Source organism: Enhydra lutris, unplaced genomic scaffold, assembly GCF_002288905.1.
Source record: "Enhydra lutris kenyoni isolate GAN:26980312 unplaced genomic scaffold, ASM228890v2 scaffoldscaffold4, whole genome shotgun sequence".
In the NCBI taxonomy this organism is placed as follows: domain Eukaryota; kingdom Metazoa; phylum Chordata; class Mammalia; order Carnivora; family Mustelidae; genus Enhydra; species Enhydra lutris.
Window position 1 is genome coordinate 4090241 of NW_019154088.1, and position 16921 is coordinate 4107161.

Consider the following 16921-nt stretch of genomic DNA (forward strand, 5'->3'; position numbering starts at 1 on the left):
GCAATTGCTGGGTCATAGGGTAGCTCTATTTTTAACTTTTTGAGAGACCTCTCTACTGTTTTCCAGAGTGGCTGCACCAGCTTGCATTCCCACCAATGGTGTACGAGTGTTCCCTTTTCTCTGCATCCTCACCAACATCTGTTGTTTCCTGAGTTGTTAATTCCAGCAATTCTGACAGGAATGAGGTAATACCTCATGGTGGCTTTGATTTGTATTTCCCTGATGATGAATGACGTTGAGCATTTTTTCAGGAGTATGTTAGGCATTTGTATGTCTTCCAAGGGGCACATGTTTCTAAAGAAAGAATGACATGATAGCATGAAAGGTTTCAGCCTAAATCCTGCTCTGTAGCTGGTTTCTAGCTTTACCACTTGGGTTCAATTGTTTAGCCTTTCCGAGTGTTGATATCCTTCACTGAAAAATTGATAGTATGATCAGTGGGTTGCTGGGAGGATTCCATGGCACACAGTGAGTGCTTAATAAATGTTAGCCTGTACTTCCCCCTTTGTGCTTCCTCAGCACTCTGCACATATCCTATCAGCTTCCTTGTCTGCCTCCCTCCTTGGATTCCAAGTCAAGGTTTGTACATTTCATCTTCCTACCCCAGAATTCATGGGAATTGCTCAATCATTGTTTGTTCATTGAATACTATCTTTCATTTTAGAAGCTTAGAGGTGTTAAAATGACCCACTGAACTCATTTGAGTAGGAAATGGCTAAGCCAAGAACCGCACACAACTCTAATTTTTTAAAAAATTTTATTTATTTTAGACAGAGAGCACGAGTAGGGTGGGGAGGGGCAGAGGGAGAGGGAGAAGCAGACTCCTTATTGAGCAGGAAGCCCAATATGGGTCGCCCAATGTGGGGCTCAATCCTAGAACCCCAGGATCATGACCTGAGCCAAAGGCAGACATTTAACCAACTGAGCCATCCAGGTGCCCCCACACAAATCTAATGCTTTAGCCAATACATTTTGGTCCAACTGGATGAAACCATGAAATCAACATATACATGTATCTATGAAATAATATCTGTGCCAATCTACACAAAGACTGTCTTCACAAAGACTGATCAAGTATTAGGCACAATCTAACCTCCTTTAATGGAAAAAGAGGATTCAGTATTCTTGTTCTACCATCTTCCTGATATAACTATAATATAATTTTGTTGAGCAGATAGAGTTTACAATGCGTTGTGTAACTACCATTCCCAACTTAGTCTTGCAGAGTTCCATAATTTCTCCTTTTTTGGTGCAAAATTTTATTCTCCCTGGTCTGAACATTTTTGTTTGGTTGGCTTATTTTTCCAGGGTCTTATCATTTCTTCAGCCCCAAATTCTCTGTCCCAGTTACCTGTCAAAGTACTTGAATACACTATGTTCTGTCAATTACATTTTCTTGGAGAAATTTCTTCCAGAACTTTTGACTTCTCCAGTCTGGACTGATTAGAGAAGTGAACAACTGATGTACTAGGAAGTACCTTCACCATCATCCTGGGAGTTCCACTCCCCTCTTTCCTGTGTGCAAAGGTTTGCCCTTGTTTTCGTCTTTTGTAAGAGACTATTAGTTTTCTGAGAAAGAGCCCTTGGGAGGAAAATGTTAGAGACCTCTCACATCTGTAATTGACTTCAATCTCCTGTTGCATGGTCATTTCCTTCAGAATATATAGGCATCTCTCTGTGGTCTTACAGCTTCCAGTATTATATCTGAAATTCAAAGACATTCTCATTCTTGCATTCTTGTGTGCTACTTTTTCTTTAGAGGACTTTTCCATATATTCTCTTTGATCTTAATGTTCTCAAGTTTCACAGTCGTTCACCTTAACGTCCATCTTTTCTTCATCTACTGTGCTAGATATTCAGAAGGCCCTTTCAATTTACCAACTCATGCATCTCAGTTGTGGGAAAGGTTCTTAGATTATTTTGTTGATGATTTCCTTCTGACCTTCACCTCTATTTTTTCTGTTCTCTTCTATTAGAATTTATTGGATATTGGTCCTTCTGGACCTGTCATCTACCTTTGATCTTCCTCTTTAATTCTCTCTTTGTTCTGCTTTCTGGGAGATTTCCTCAACTTTTTCTTGTATTCCTTTTATTTTATTTTTAAAATTTCTATAATCATAATTTTAATTTGCAAGAAGTTTTTTTTGCACTGTCTTGTCTTTTTCTCTCTCCCCGACTCTCAGGATAATAACTATAATTTTTGAGGTTTTCTTTTCCCTCTGTGGTCTAATTTCTCTTACCTTCCCTTTTTTTTTAAAGATTTTATTTATTTGGGGAACCTGGGGGGCTCAGTGGGTTAAAGCCTCTGCCTTCGGCTTGGGTTATGATTCCAGGGTCCTGGGATTAGGCCCCAGGTCAAGAGACTGCTTCGTCCTCTCTCTCCCTGCCTGCCTCTCTGCCTACTTGTGATCTCTGTCTGTCAAATAAATAAATAAAATCTTTTTTTTAAAGAGATTAAAAATAAAAGATTTTATTTATTTATTTATTTATTTATTTATTTGACAGAGAGAGACACGGCGAGAGAGGGAACACAAGTAGGGGGAGATGGAGAGGGAGATGCAGGCTTCCCACCTAGCAGGGAGCCTGACCCAGGGCTCCATCCCAGGACCCCGAGATCATGACCCAAGCCAAAGGCAGATGCCTAATGACTGAGCCACCCAGGGGCCCATCCTCTTAACTTCTTTTAAAGTTCGTTTTTTGTCTCCATGTTTCTCCTCTGGTATCTTCTGACTTGTGGTGGTCAGCCCATGGTTAAGAGTGAATGAAGCCCAATGAAATGGACTGGAAACTCTAAATGTAGGAGTGGGGCTGCTGACTCTGGGTTCCAGGATAGAACAGGGTTACTGGCATCTGGTGGGCGGATCCCAAGGAGACAGCTATATATCCTACATGCCCAGGAGAGCCCCCCACAGCAAAGACTTATCCTCCCCAAAATGTCAGTAATCTTGGCTGAGAAATCCTGGGTATCTCATCAGACCATTTAGTTAAAAACCTCTGATTTGGTTTTTTGTTTCTGTTTTTGTTTCTGTTTCTGGGGCTGGTCAGATTCTTCCACTAAGTATCCTGCCTGGGGTTTTAGACCTGGCTTCTAACATTCTGGGGGCCAGGGACAGTAGTGAGCTGGTGGTTTTAACAGTCAGAGCGCAAAGGTCACATCATCATTCCCTTGACAATATTGTCTCCCCATGGTCAGCTGTGGCCAAGTTCCCCGACCCCAGAGACCCTCTCCAGAGGTTAAGCATCCAGTTTTCCACCAGCATGGAGGAAAGGCAGCTGTTTGGAGTAGGTAAGGAGATAATAGAATTTAAATTTCTTCTTAAATGGACTTTAAAGCAATCATCTTGGTTTCAGCTCTATCGTTACCCCCTCTTCACTCCTAGTTCTTAAACCTTTATGAAGTGGAGAGGGGAAATGAGTTTCTGCTGAATAAAATAGTTGGTACTCAGCTTTTTCTACAGCTGACTGCTTAGATAGATTATCACTTATCTATCTTCTTTCCAGTTTTCAGTTCTCTTTATCTTTATAGATTACGTCTTCTTAAAAATCCCTTTACTATCCTATCAGTGAGATCTCAGAAGAGCACAAGAGTAAAGGCGTGTGCTCCCCCATCTGTTCTGTGGAGGTCCCACAATTGTATTTTTCATGTTGAAGCATTCATTGGTATTCTCCAGTAAGAAAAGCCCCAAAACAATGCATGTATACTGGATTCAAGGTATAATGTCTGCATTCTGTTAACTTTTTCATGGCCACTTTGCAGGTGCATGTTACTAAATGAGTTTTGATGTCAGGGGTGGATTGGCTGTTTTTTGTTTTTGTTTGTTTGTTTGTTTTTTTCTCTTAAAGAAATCTACTGACTACAAAGACAAGAAGCTGATTTGGAGCCCACATAATCTCAGGATGCAGTATGATAAGAGCCAGGGAAAAAATTTTTTTTAAACCTAAACCCAAGAGAAAACAAGAATCTAAACATAATCTGCTAAAAATAAAATAGCAGCGTGGACTAATTGACTAACTGAAATTCTGTGTGAACAGAATTCAGATTTCTCCAGCTGACCAGATCCTCAAGCAGCTGGAAAAATGATGTTAGCTCAGTTAACGCAGTGTCACTGGCTGTGATCTCTCTCTAGAAATCTAATTTTCACTATGGTTCTTTGAGATCTGGTGACTCTGGAGGAGACCAGGATTGCGCTCTGGATTTCCATCCCAGGCACAGATGCTGCTCTCAACGCCAACTGGAGCATCGTTTGCATAAAAAAAATCTGCTTTGGAAGCCGAAAGGGGCTATAGCCACACTTCCCAAGTACAGTGGGTGCCGGCTATGATTCTTCCACACTTCAGCCTCAAGGCTCACAAGAAGGCAGACGTTCCATTCCGTCACTGAGGAGAATTTCTAATATCACGTAGAAAGCAGGATTAAAGACCCATTTGAAAAAGTTGAAGTTGTGCAAATAAATGCCCTGAGTAAGTGAAACCTGAGCCTAGAGTGACGTGACTCTTCCATTTTGATATCTAAGGGAACTACTTACATGGTACCATGGCAACGGTATCACCTACGTGGTTCTTTCTCCTGAAGAAAATCTTGCAGAAACATGATCAGAATACATGAAGATCTGGCACTGGTTTGATGAGCTGGTGGTCAAAGTGTTTCATGTCTTACTGTGTTTCATTAGGTACTTTTTAACTTCTGAGAAATTATCCAAGTAATATTCAGCTTAGAAGAATTAGAGTACGCAAGTAGCTGACAGAAACTACCAGTTGTTTCTCCATCCAGATATAAACACTGCTGTGCAGTGATTTTTCTATGCCTATATACTCAAATATATTAGAAAGGGAGAGCAAACTATGTTTTTGAGACAAAGAATGAAAGGGTTTCCTCATCATAGGCTGTCACTAAAAGAATTACGGAGAACTATCAGTCAAGAAAGCAATTAGGTCCAGAGTGCAATGTGAGAAAAAAAATTATGGAAAAAAGGTAATCTTGTTTTTAAAAGTAAGATATACTGTAAATACTTACTGTGGGCAAAGTCGTGACAAGAACAAATAAAAAAAACAACCCTAACAAGAAGGAATAGAATATAACTTTTGATTGGGTGGAGTTAAATGTATAAATGCTTAAGAGAAACACAAATGAATAGAAATGGAATATAAAACTTCCAGATTAGTAGAGAAAGAAGTTAGTAGAAAAAACATCAATTCACTAGAAGTCATTATCTTAGTCTGCTCAGGCTGCCATCACAAAATACCATAACTGGATGCTTTAACAACAAAAATTTATTTTCTCTAGGTTCTTGGAAGTCCAAGATCAAGCTGCCAGCCTAGATAGTTCCTAGTAAGAGCTCTCTTCCTGGATTGCAGATGACCACCTTCTTGCTAATGCCTCAGATGTAGGAGAGAGAAAGCAGGCTCTCAGCGTCTCTTCTTGTAAAGGCACTAATCACATCATGAGGACCCCATCCTCATGACCTCATCTAAATCTCACTACCCCTAAAGACCCTACCCCCAAATACCATTACACTGGGGATTAGGGCTTCAACATATGAATTCTGGGAGGACACAAACATTCAGTCTATAATTGTCAGTAAAGGAAGACAAGGAAACTAAACAAAACAAAAAGATAATAAATTTTTAAAACCATGAAATTCAATGATAGAAGTATCAAAATCTGATTAATTCATTTGATGCATACTGTCTAGTAATAAAAATGAATGAAATTGATCTTCATCTGTATCTATATCAATGAAGATAGATTTCAAAAACTAAATGTTTGTTGAGTGAAAAAAGCTAGACGTTGGGTGATAAGTAGACTATGGCTTAATTTTTAAATGTAAAGTACAGGAGACCATGGCTTATGTTTTCTACAAGGATATTTAGCAGATATATGGATACTTGGGAAATGTATAAAAATCACAGAATCAGGAGTGCCTGGATGGTTCAGTCAGTTAAGTATCCAGCTTTTGATTTTGGCTCAGGTCATGATCTCAGGGTTGTGAGATGGAGCCTCATGTAGGGCTCTGTACTGAGGAAGGCACCTGCTTAAGATTCTTTCTCTCCTTTTCCCTCTGCCCTTCCCAGCACCCTCCCTTGCTCACAAATAAAACAAACAAAAAACACAGAATCGTGCATCAGAAGAACAGGCACCAGTTTCAGGAGAACGGAAAACAAAACAAAAAAAAAACAAAAAAACCCGAAAGCCAGAGAAGGGAGCTGAGGAGGAGTACAAAGGAATTTGGTACTGAAAAAAAATTTCTTTTATCTGAAAAATTTTTAAACACCTGTATGGCAGCCTAATGTTAAGTGTTGAAGATGATACAATGAGCAGAAACAGATAGGTTTCCTGTCTCGCAGAACTAATGGTCAGAAGGGAAGGCAGATGTTAAACAAATAATTATTCTTAAAGACATAAATTATAACCGAGGTAAATTCAAGGAGGGCGGTGGGGGAGTTCAGGAGTGGGGAGGAGGGTAGCATTCTAAATAGAGAGACCACCATATGCAAAACCCTGGCAGTGGGTGTAGACATATATAGGGCAGTAGGGCTGCAGCTGGGAAAGAGGTACAAGAAGGGGTTGGACAAGAAGAAAGGGCCACACCATTTAGGTCTTTCAGGTTGCTTGAAGAGCTTGGTCTTCACCTTTAAAGCAGCTCAAAGCCATCGAGAGGTTTTATTTGGTAGGGAAAGATTGATCAGAATTGCAGTACTCAAAGATTGCTCTTGATTCCGTGTAGAGGGAGGATGGGGGAGCAAGAGATGTGTGGGAGTTATTGTAGTGTCTCGGGTGAGACTGGGACTGTGAGGAAAAGGAGGAGGAGAAGGTGAAATTCATTCCACCAGAATCAAGAGATTTTTAGAAGAACATTCAAAAGGACTGGCTGATAGATTGGCCATGAGAAGTGAGGCAGAAAGAAGTGCAAAGATGAGTCCCTGGCATCCCTGCGTAGCTTTCAGAGACGTGAGAATAAGACCACATTTGGAGATGAAGATTTTGAGTTTGCTTTTGGACAAGTTGAATTTCAAGTGCCTTTGAGCACCAGCTAGAAATTCAAGGAGGTAACTGAATATAAATGTTTGAAATGTAAAGGTGGGAATCGATCTCTGGGGACATGGGTAAAGTAACTTAGGGAGACACTGTGGCATGGGGAGATGGCCCAAGTCATTGCCCTAACAACTTCCATTATAGCTGGTAGGTGGAAGATGAACCTGCAAAGTATACAGAAGAGCTGTGAGTTGGAGGAAAATCAGGAGTAGAGTCAGGAAAGAAGGTATTTCCACAAGAGGCAGTCGACAGTTGTGATGAGGATTGAAAAGGGCTCTCTGGACAAGGCACCATGGAGGTCATCAGAGACCTTCGCAAGAGCTCTCTCAGTGGGGTGACAGATTAGAGTGGGCTGAGAAGTGAGTGAGCCCTAAGGAAAAGGAGACAGTCCTTTTGAGGGGTCTGGCTATGGAAAAGAGAAAGAGAACAGTAACTCCAATGGAATATTGGGTTGAAGCAGAGCAGTTTCTAATGGAGAGACTTAAATTTGCAGGTTTGCTGTAGGAAATTGAGGGAGTTTCAGTCTCTGGCTTATCTTCTCTTTTTGAAGTTGGGGGCAGGTCACAAAGGATAAAGAGGAGTTGGAGTGAAAAGTAGGAGTAATTGAAAACTTAAGGCAAAAGGTTTAAAATGGCTACTGATTACTAAGTATGTGCTCTATCTAGGCACTTCACCAGTCTTCAGCCTTACAGGAATTGTCTCCTTATACAGGGGCAAAAATGTAGGCTTTCTCCTACGTTATAAGGTCTTCACTTAATTCGGTTTAGTTTTTTCTCCATAGGAGCTCACTCCCTAGTTCAAATTCCATACTGCACTTGAAACTGGAGTTTGGGAAGGGATGGCTAAGTCCTGTACATAAAGTCAGAAACCACCTAGAACCATTCTTGGGAACCTGCTGGGCGGTGTGATCTGGTGGAACAGGAAAAGCCTGCTGAAGTATGGAGGACGTTGATAATGCAGCAGGGCTACATGTGTCTGCTTGGAGTGACCTTGGAGAGAGGGACAAGACCATGAGGGAAATAAGTGATTCCTCCATCCTGGTCCATCCCTCCCGCCACACTCACACACTCCATCTAAACATTGACTTTCTTGGTCCAATCCTAAGAAGTAAAGTACTGAGAGGGAAGGAGAGGCCTTCGTGTTTATTCCTCATTTACTAATGACATTGTCCAAGGCTCTGGGTAAAATCCTTGACTTCCTTATATCCTGGTTTCTGTCTATGACCCCAATGCCTGGTTCCTGCAGGGGATGTGACAGACAGCAAGACAAGAGGCTCTCTTGGGTACCTCAGTCCTCACCCCTAGAGTTTAGTTTCTTCATCTGTGATGGTTTGGACTAGAAGTTCTTGGGTTCCACCCAGCTCTATCCTTCCATGTTCTCTAAAGGTGGGTGAGATAAAAAGGGAATGGGGAAGGGAACTTGAACTAAACCAGATGACGTGACTGCCTCCTCCAGAAAAGGCACAGTGCTAGTGCAAGCAGAATTTGTGAGATATGCCTCAGTTCTCCTTCCAAACTTGTTTTTCGCAGGGGTTTCCTGAGGCCTCCCAAGAAAGTTGTCAATCAACCTGAAATATTCACAACTTCATCTATCAGGAAGGATTACTTCAATTCTGCCTGAAATCTTCTCTGCATTTGGTAAGGTGGAACAAAGAAATAAAAATAAATTACTGAAGTAAATGAATGGATAGTACTATCTATGAAAGATAATTTGGAAACTAGATGAGGATACAACAGGGTCTGTTTTATTATTGTCACTACTTTTATGGATATTTTCCATAAAATTTCCAATAAAATTTGGAAATTCCAATTTCTAATAAAAATTGGAATTTCCAATTTCCAATAAAATTTTTTAAAAGAATATCTGAAAATTGGGAGTTGTAAACCAGTAATTTTCAAAAATTTTTTCACCATGATTCCCCAAGACCCCCACAAGAAACAAAGCAAAACAAAATTTATGTTACAACCTAGTGCATACACATAAAGACTAAAAACAGAGTTCACAAAACATTATTGACCCTCACTATAAACAGTATACTCTGATGTTTTCTGTGTTCTGCCCTGCTTGGTTACTTTTTTAAAAATGTTGGTTGGAACCTATTCAACTACTTTCAAGACTCATTTAATGGCTCATGACCTACCGTTTGAAAAACACAGTTCTAAACAACATCAAATCGTTCTGGTGGACAGTTGAACACTTGCCTGTTGGCCTGACTCAAGAGAAGAGTCATGGCTCTTTGAATGGAAGAGAAGGAGCAGTTATGGCTATTTGCCTAGCCTTCCTGGAAACGTCAGACCCTAGTCTGGCAAGGGGGCATCATCAACGCTTAATAAAATGAGAAAGTTTCATAAACTACTTCTGCTTCTCTGTGCATGACCCAGTTGCCCAACTTTTCTTACATGGGCTTATCTATTTATTTTAAGATTTTTATTTATTTATTTGAGAGAGAGACAGAGAGACAGAGAGACAGAGATAGCAGGAGAGAGCATAAGCAGGGAAGAGAGGGAGTTGCTGAACAATGGGCTCGAACTCAGGGCCCTGGGATTGATCTCAGGACCTGGGATCATGACCTGAGCCGAAGGCAGACAATTAACTGACTCAGCCACCCAGGCACTCCCTTCTATGGCTTTACTGGCTTCTAGAATTTGTACTGCCAATCAGCGGTCATGGTCTGGGCTGCTTCTTCCCCACTCACCTCCTGTTTCTGCCTTCCCCAAGGCACAAGCTAGTCCTCAAACATTTTTCTAATTTGCTAGGGTTATGCATTTATATCCTGTCTTGTCTCCTCACTTCTAATCCCCTCCACAGTGTAATTGTCCCCCCAAACTCAGTGTCATTGAAAGAAGCAACAACTTCTAAAGAGAAGGGATGAGGACATGGCTGAGATTTGCTTTGTCCTTAAATCCCATTTAAGGACAAGTCAGGCCCGGCAAGCAGGGGACGGAGACCGAGAGGCTGCATGTGGAAAAGAGAAAGTCTAGGGTATGTTTGACTACAGTATTTAAGAATAAAGTGTCAGCTCTTCAATTCTTCAACAAATAGCAACCAAGTGCCTCTTGTGGAGGAAGACGAGAATTTCGGGACAGAGTCACCAAATCAAAGGACATCAAGAAAATACAGAGGTAGACAGCACCTTGATCTACTGTAAAAAAAATAATAATAATAACCCTAGGGATGCAATTTTATAACACTTTATAAAGGAGTCTACAAATCCAGGGGGATTACATACGGGAAATGTTCACTGACTGGAAACCAGCATCTCCATTGGATATATTGCCTCCTGCAAAGTTTATTTCCTCTGCTCATGCCAATGTTGTTGTTTGTGCTGAGTGGAAGGGCATTTCCACTTCTCCTGCCACAAAAGCTGTATTTCTTTCAATATTAAGGTTAATGAGGGCTGGGGCCCTGTAATCTACATGAGTAGGTTAATTCTCATGTGTCCTAGATAGTTGAGAGTGAAAGAGATTTAGAACTTGGGCTGGAGGGGTTGCACATACTGCCTGCAGGGGAATGCATGCAAAGAAGCAACAAAGAGCACCCCACGGAAGGGTCTCTGTACCTCAGCTCCTCCGGCTGTACGGTAGAGATGCCCAATGTGACCCCACCCTCTCCTGTGCCTGAATGAGAGGGGCCAGTTCATAAGTATAATGCTTTAAGTGTTGATTATATTACAGTAACAAATATTCTGTCAAAATTTGGAGTGCCTGGGTGGCTCAGTAGCTTAAGCATCTGCCTCTTGATTTTGCCTCAGGACAGGATCTCAGGATCTCAGGTCAGGCTCTGCACTCAGCGGGGAGTCTGCTTAAGGATTTTCTCTCTCCCTCTGCCCTTCCCCCCCTGCTCACACTCTCTCTTTTTCTCTCTCTTTCAAATAAATAAGTCAGTCTTTAAAAAAAAAAAAATCCCTAACTTTCCCCCATAGGGTAGGCAGGGTTTTAAGAAATATTTTGTCAAATATTTGGACAAATAGGACACCCATTTTGAATGTATTTTTGAAAGTAGAGATGTGGTTTGAGTTGATCTCATATCCTGTTGTCAAAGGCATGGATGGATTTGCAAGAAGCCCGAGAACTGTCTTCATTGACAAAGTCGAAAGCTCAAAGTTGAATAATGTTACAAAACATTACAAATGAATGAGGCTATTCCTACCCTTTCATTCCAAATGATAATATGTTTTGCCCAAAGGCAAAATAATGTGTCTTCTATACAGCTCTTCTCCCCACTTGGCTACTTTTGACATTATTGTGATGAAAAAGGGGAGGGCAGGGAGGGCAAGAAAGGAAAAGAGATGAACAAGGGACACCTGCTCGTGAGCCCTCACAAAAAAGTCCTCACGGTTACTATCAAATACTTAGATTCTTTAGTTTTCTAAAAAATTAGAGTTGATAAATGGAATGATTTGGGATTCATTCCTTCTGACACTGTCTGGCTCTGTGCTAGACATGCTGTGCTAGAAAATCCTGGTTTTAAAAAAAAGTTTAGTAGTAGAGACAAAAGAAATAAGTAAGCTAACAATTTAAATTATGATTAGTACGAAATTCAAGAACACAAAACTAATCTATAGTACTATATATTGGCTAACTGAACATAAAAAAAAAAAAACGACTAATCTATAGTGATAGAAAGGGTTGCCTGGGATGGAGGTGGAGAGGACTGAATTTGGAAGAACAGGAGGGCTTATGAGAGGGGATGGAATGTGTGCTATATCTTGATTGCGATGGTGGCACTGGGTATACACATTTGTCAAAATTCATTGAATTGCTTGCTTAAAATGGACATGTGTTATTGTATATAAACCATACCTAAAAAAATTAAAACAAAGATCATATAATATGTGCTACAAAGGAAATGAACCAAGCGTGGTGGTGAAGCAGGAGTCTAACTTGGATGAGTGTCTCCAGGAGTCTACTGTGTGCTGTGGAAGTTCTTGGCCATGAGGAGGCAGGAGGCCTGTGCAGAAGGAATCCCATGAAGAAAGGCCCTGATGGTTTCCCTTATTTTTCTCGCAATAGGGAATTTTAGTAAGACGAGGTCATAATTCTATTTTTCCCTGGAGAGAAGGAATATGTAACTGGATCATCTCACCAGTCCTTCTAGATGTGGGTACACAGAAATAAGAGCTAAAGGGCATGAGGTTTCTTTTTAAGATGAAGAAAATGTTCCAAAATTGACTGTGGTGATGACCGCATCTGTCTGTGAATATACCAAGAACCAATTAAATTGTATACTCTAAATGGCTGAATTGTATGGGATGTGAATTATATCTTGAAGGTTTTGTTTAAAAAAATAAGATAAACTAATTCAATGATGAGGCAGGTTTGGGTGCAAACTTTGGACACAGAGTAAAACAAAGTAAACCGTATGGGACCCTTCATTTTTACTTTCTGAGCGTGCTGCTCACATGTTGAACCAACAAGATGTAAGTTCCGATAGATCTTCTACTTCATTCATATGCCAAAGAAAAACAACCCCCCACCCCGCCAATTGAATAAAATTACCCAATACCAGATTTCTGTTTCTGATAGTGTGGGACTTTGGACACCCTGAACAACCATCCCACGTGAAATAACTCAGAGCCCTTGAGCCAAGTGAAATCCTGGGGAGGTCAGAGTCAGAAGCTGATGCTAACAGTCAGAATAGGCTCAGTTATGCTGTGGTAACAAACAAGCTCATGGGTCACTTAACAGTATTTCTCACTGATGCTTTGGGTCCACAGGAGACACCACTCATTCCAGTCCTATGGGGACACAGGCTGATGGAGGCTTCAACTCAACATTGTAGTATTGTATTGTAGTAGATTTTCAATTCCTGGCATCATGCTTCTTTCTTTTAAGAGTTTGGATATATATTTTATATTTTATTTCCTCCCTATTAAGATTTATATTTGGAGTAAATACTCATCAAGTTCTTCCTGCTGAAACTCTCATCCCTACCAACCTACAGTTTTCTTTTTAAAAACTGGAATCCTCATACTACATTTCAGTGATGGAGCTCCCTTTTATGTATTAAAATCAAACCAGTTATTATAACACAATGGAATTGACACTCCAGAGTAGTGGGTATAAAAGAGAATGTGGCTACCCTTTACTGTAAGATTTAAACAGATTTAAAATATGTTGCTTCAGCTTGAGAGGAGGCTCAATGTGCTACGAAAAGGGCTTCCTACATGAGAATTCAGAAAGTCAATTTAGATATTTTTTTAAGAGGCTCTGTAATGTAAGGTCACTGTGATTATTAATTGAACTCTTTGAAGCCTGCGTCCTCAAGTGCTGAAGTTATTTAGGTCCATCTCTCCTTTGGCAGATGAAGGAGAGTCTAGCTTTACGTTCTCAGCCTTTGGCGTAGGTGCTTCCTGAATTCTTTAGTTGCTCTTGGATTATTGAGCAAGGATCTCTGCTCACTAGACCATTCTGGACCCAAATGCCAGAGTTCACCTTCTTCTTTAAATATTATTCAGTGGATCCTTTCTCAGAAAACATCAGCAGATGTTCTCTCATATCAAATCCGAATTTCCACACTTGTCTTTCAATTCTTATGTGTGCACACATACACACTCATACATGTGTGTATAATGTATAATATATATTACATATACTATATATAAATAAGTATATGTAAGTGTAAAAATGTTAATAACAACGATGATAGAGCACTAATTAAGGTCCTACTATGTGTCAAGGTCTGAGCATAGTATCAACTTTAACCCGTTTCATTTTCACAGGAAATTTGTAGGGCCGTTCTATCATTGTTTGGGTTTACCAGGCAAGAACAGTGTCCTTTTGTGTCTCCAAAACCCATGCCCTAGTCCTCATCCTACTGGATCCCAGTCTCCCTAACCGCTGCCTCCCCACACATACTTTCTGCTCCAGTCAGGTCTCCCTACCACTTTCATGTCCCCCAAACCACTCTCTGCTCATTCAGTCTCCCTCCTTTTCTCCCAAACCCTTAATACTTTGCAAGACTCAGGGCACATGCCATCTTTGGATGATGTCCTCTCTCCATTGTAGGACTGGAGCTGCATTTGAATTACCTTGAAATTTTAATTTCCTTGAAAACACATAGTCCATTCAAGCCAGCAGCCTGGGGAGCTTCTACGGTTCCTCCGTCTTCTTGCCTGCCCCATCCAACCCACGGCACATCCTGTCATTCCTGCTTATGAAAACCATCTTTGTTTTTTGAGAGAGAGATTTATTTATTTATTTGACAGAGAAAGAGAGTGCACTAGTAGGCAGAGCAGTAGGCAGAGGTAGAGGGAGAAGCAGGCTTCCTGCTGAGCAGAGAGCCATGACCTGAGCCGAAGGCAGACCCTTAACAACTGAGCCACTCAGGTGCTCCTGGGAGCATAATTTAAGTTAGTCCCTCTGTTCTGAGGTTCAGAGAGGCTAAGTTATTTACTAAAAAGATGCTCAACCAGTCAGTGGCAAAACCAGGATTTGAACTTAATCTTTTTGATTGAAAGCTCATGTAACATCAAACCTTCAGGTTAGTATGATGATGATGATGATGATGATGATAGATACACAGAAAAGTATTGTTAAATTATGGGTGTGCTCTCTAGTGGGAAAATATGTTCTAACTTTCCCCCAGGAACATAGATTAGGTTACTGACATGTTAATTAGCATGGTCTCATCTCTAGAGAAATGCAATAAGTTAAGGGTCATCAAGATATGAGTGGTAGGGAGACTGTCCCTGGTAACCAGCACTGGGTGGTAGATCCTGGGAAAAAAGAACCAAAGGTAGATCCTAGAGTTAAAGGTGTCTTGGGAAAAATGTCACTATTGTGCCTAAGTCAGATTTACTTTTTAACTTCCTACACGATGCCTGCTGTCTCATACGCTACCCTACTTGATGCCTACCCTGTCATTATCCAGTAGTATTTCCAAAGTTCTTCAAGCAAACCTGTTGATCCAAGACCTTGCTTACGCTTGACCGCAGAGTCCATTTTTCATCTACTACTAATGCCATATTATAATTAGCTTAACTGCAACTTTCCCTTGGGTCTGTTTCTTTCTATCTCCTCTCCCCAACCCTGATTGCCTTGGGAGCTGCTGTAAAACAATGCAGAGCCATAAGCAAACAATCCTGTTGGGGGTCCCACACACCACCCCTGCTTAGCTCTCACCTGACTCAGCTCTCCTTGGTCAAGCAAGAGAGGGCCCAGAACCCCAGCGATGGAGAGAGCTGTTCTTGAGCTGAAGCTCTTTATCTGCCTGGTCAGTCTTGCTCGCATCCATTCGTTGCACACAGAGCTGAAGGCTGAACTGCTTCGACTTTTGAGCTCACCAAAGACCCAGAGTATACTTTGGCAGTCTCTCCAAGAGCTTTTATCCTGTAGCTTCCTAATGGGAGTTTGGTTGTCATAGCAACCAGCCAAGCTGTGCCCGAAGAAGAAATTCCTTGTATAATGAGCCCCAGAGACCTTGGGAAGATAAATAAAGGAAATCTCATTTACAATGGAGCAGGGAAGGCCTGAAGGGGGAGCTCTCTGGCATGCACCACTCCTTGCCGCCTGCGTCACCAGGGGAAGAGGGAAGGTAAGAATCACTCCAGCACAGAAGGACATTTTTCACATAGGAATTTTGTCTCCTGATTTTCAGAGAAGGAAAGAAGATCCCTCCCTGCCCCAACAGCATCGCACTAACTCCCACTCGCAGACAGTGAGAAACCACAATCTCGAACTCTGGTTCTTTTCCAATAAACTTTTGTTCTAAGCAATCCTCTCCAATTTCCTCCTAAAACCCAGTAAAAGCTGACCTTCCTTTTGTCCTTTTGGGCTGGCTGACGGTTCACCGTATCTTGCTTGTCCCAGATTGCAATTCCTCTGTTATTTCTGAATAAACTCAGGACTTTGGGCTGAAATAAAATTACTCTCTTTGCTCTATTAAAGTTAACAAACTTAAATTGATTATTGATCTTTGTTGGTTTGGGCCTAAAGGACTCAAAATTTCTTCAGTACCTTCCAGTTACTAGGAAGTATTTATAGCATTTATACCATGTTAATCACAAAGTGAATCTGACCTATTTCTTCTTAAAAACCTGGCTAATCTGGTCATAGAGCGACTGTTGGGTTCCTGGGTCCCTGGGCCACAGTGGAGTCTGAAAAATATCTAGCCAGTCACACATACCCATCATCCAAAGCTTCTCAGTCTCACCCCCCAGTTTTGTTTGAATAAAGTCATTGCTCTTCCCAAGACCTTCTCATGGCCTGTTAAATCAAAAAAACCTCTCAGACTGGAAGTTGGAGCCCTTGCCCACAAACTCCTAAATTTCCCCTCCTGGTCTAACTCATTAAGTATGGTGTTTATGCCATTTATTTTGTTCTCTTTCATTGGAGAACCACTCCTCCCTTACTTAATATCGATCAGTTCCCATGGTAAGGATGGTATGATTCAGTCCTCAAACCTGGCCAGACTGAGGTTTCCCTGGAATTTTTGTCAGAATCACCTGGGAAGATATCCTTTTGGTCCAGACACTGGAGTTGGTAGTAAGTTGTAAGTTGCTAGACCATGAATCTTGGGGCATCAAGCCCAACATGTAGGAAAATCTTATGTTAGTTTGATCAGGCTACTATAACGTAATAGCACAGCCTCTAAACTCTGAACTCCTGAAGCCCAGAAAATGTGCTTTGATTTATCTTTGTGTCCCCTGCACTTACCACTGTGCTTGGCCCAGAGTCAGGGATCAAGAGATACTTTTGGGATGAATAATATAAAGGCACAATTATGACCCTGAATAATGACATTGGCAACTTTACTAAAGATGTCTGATGAGCCCCAAATACTCCAAATTTTGAACCCAGACTCCCAAAAGGTATGTGATAAAATGTCCCAAGACCATGACTAAAGCTTTGTGTCTTTATGTTTATGTTTATAACTTTACAAGTATAG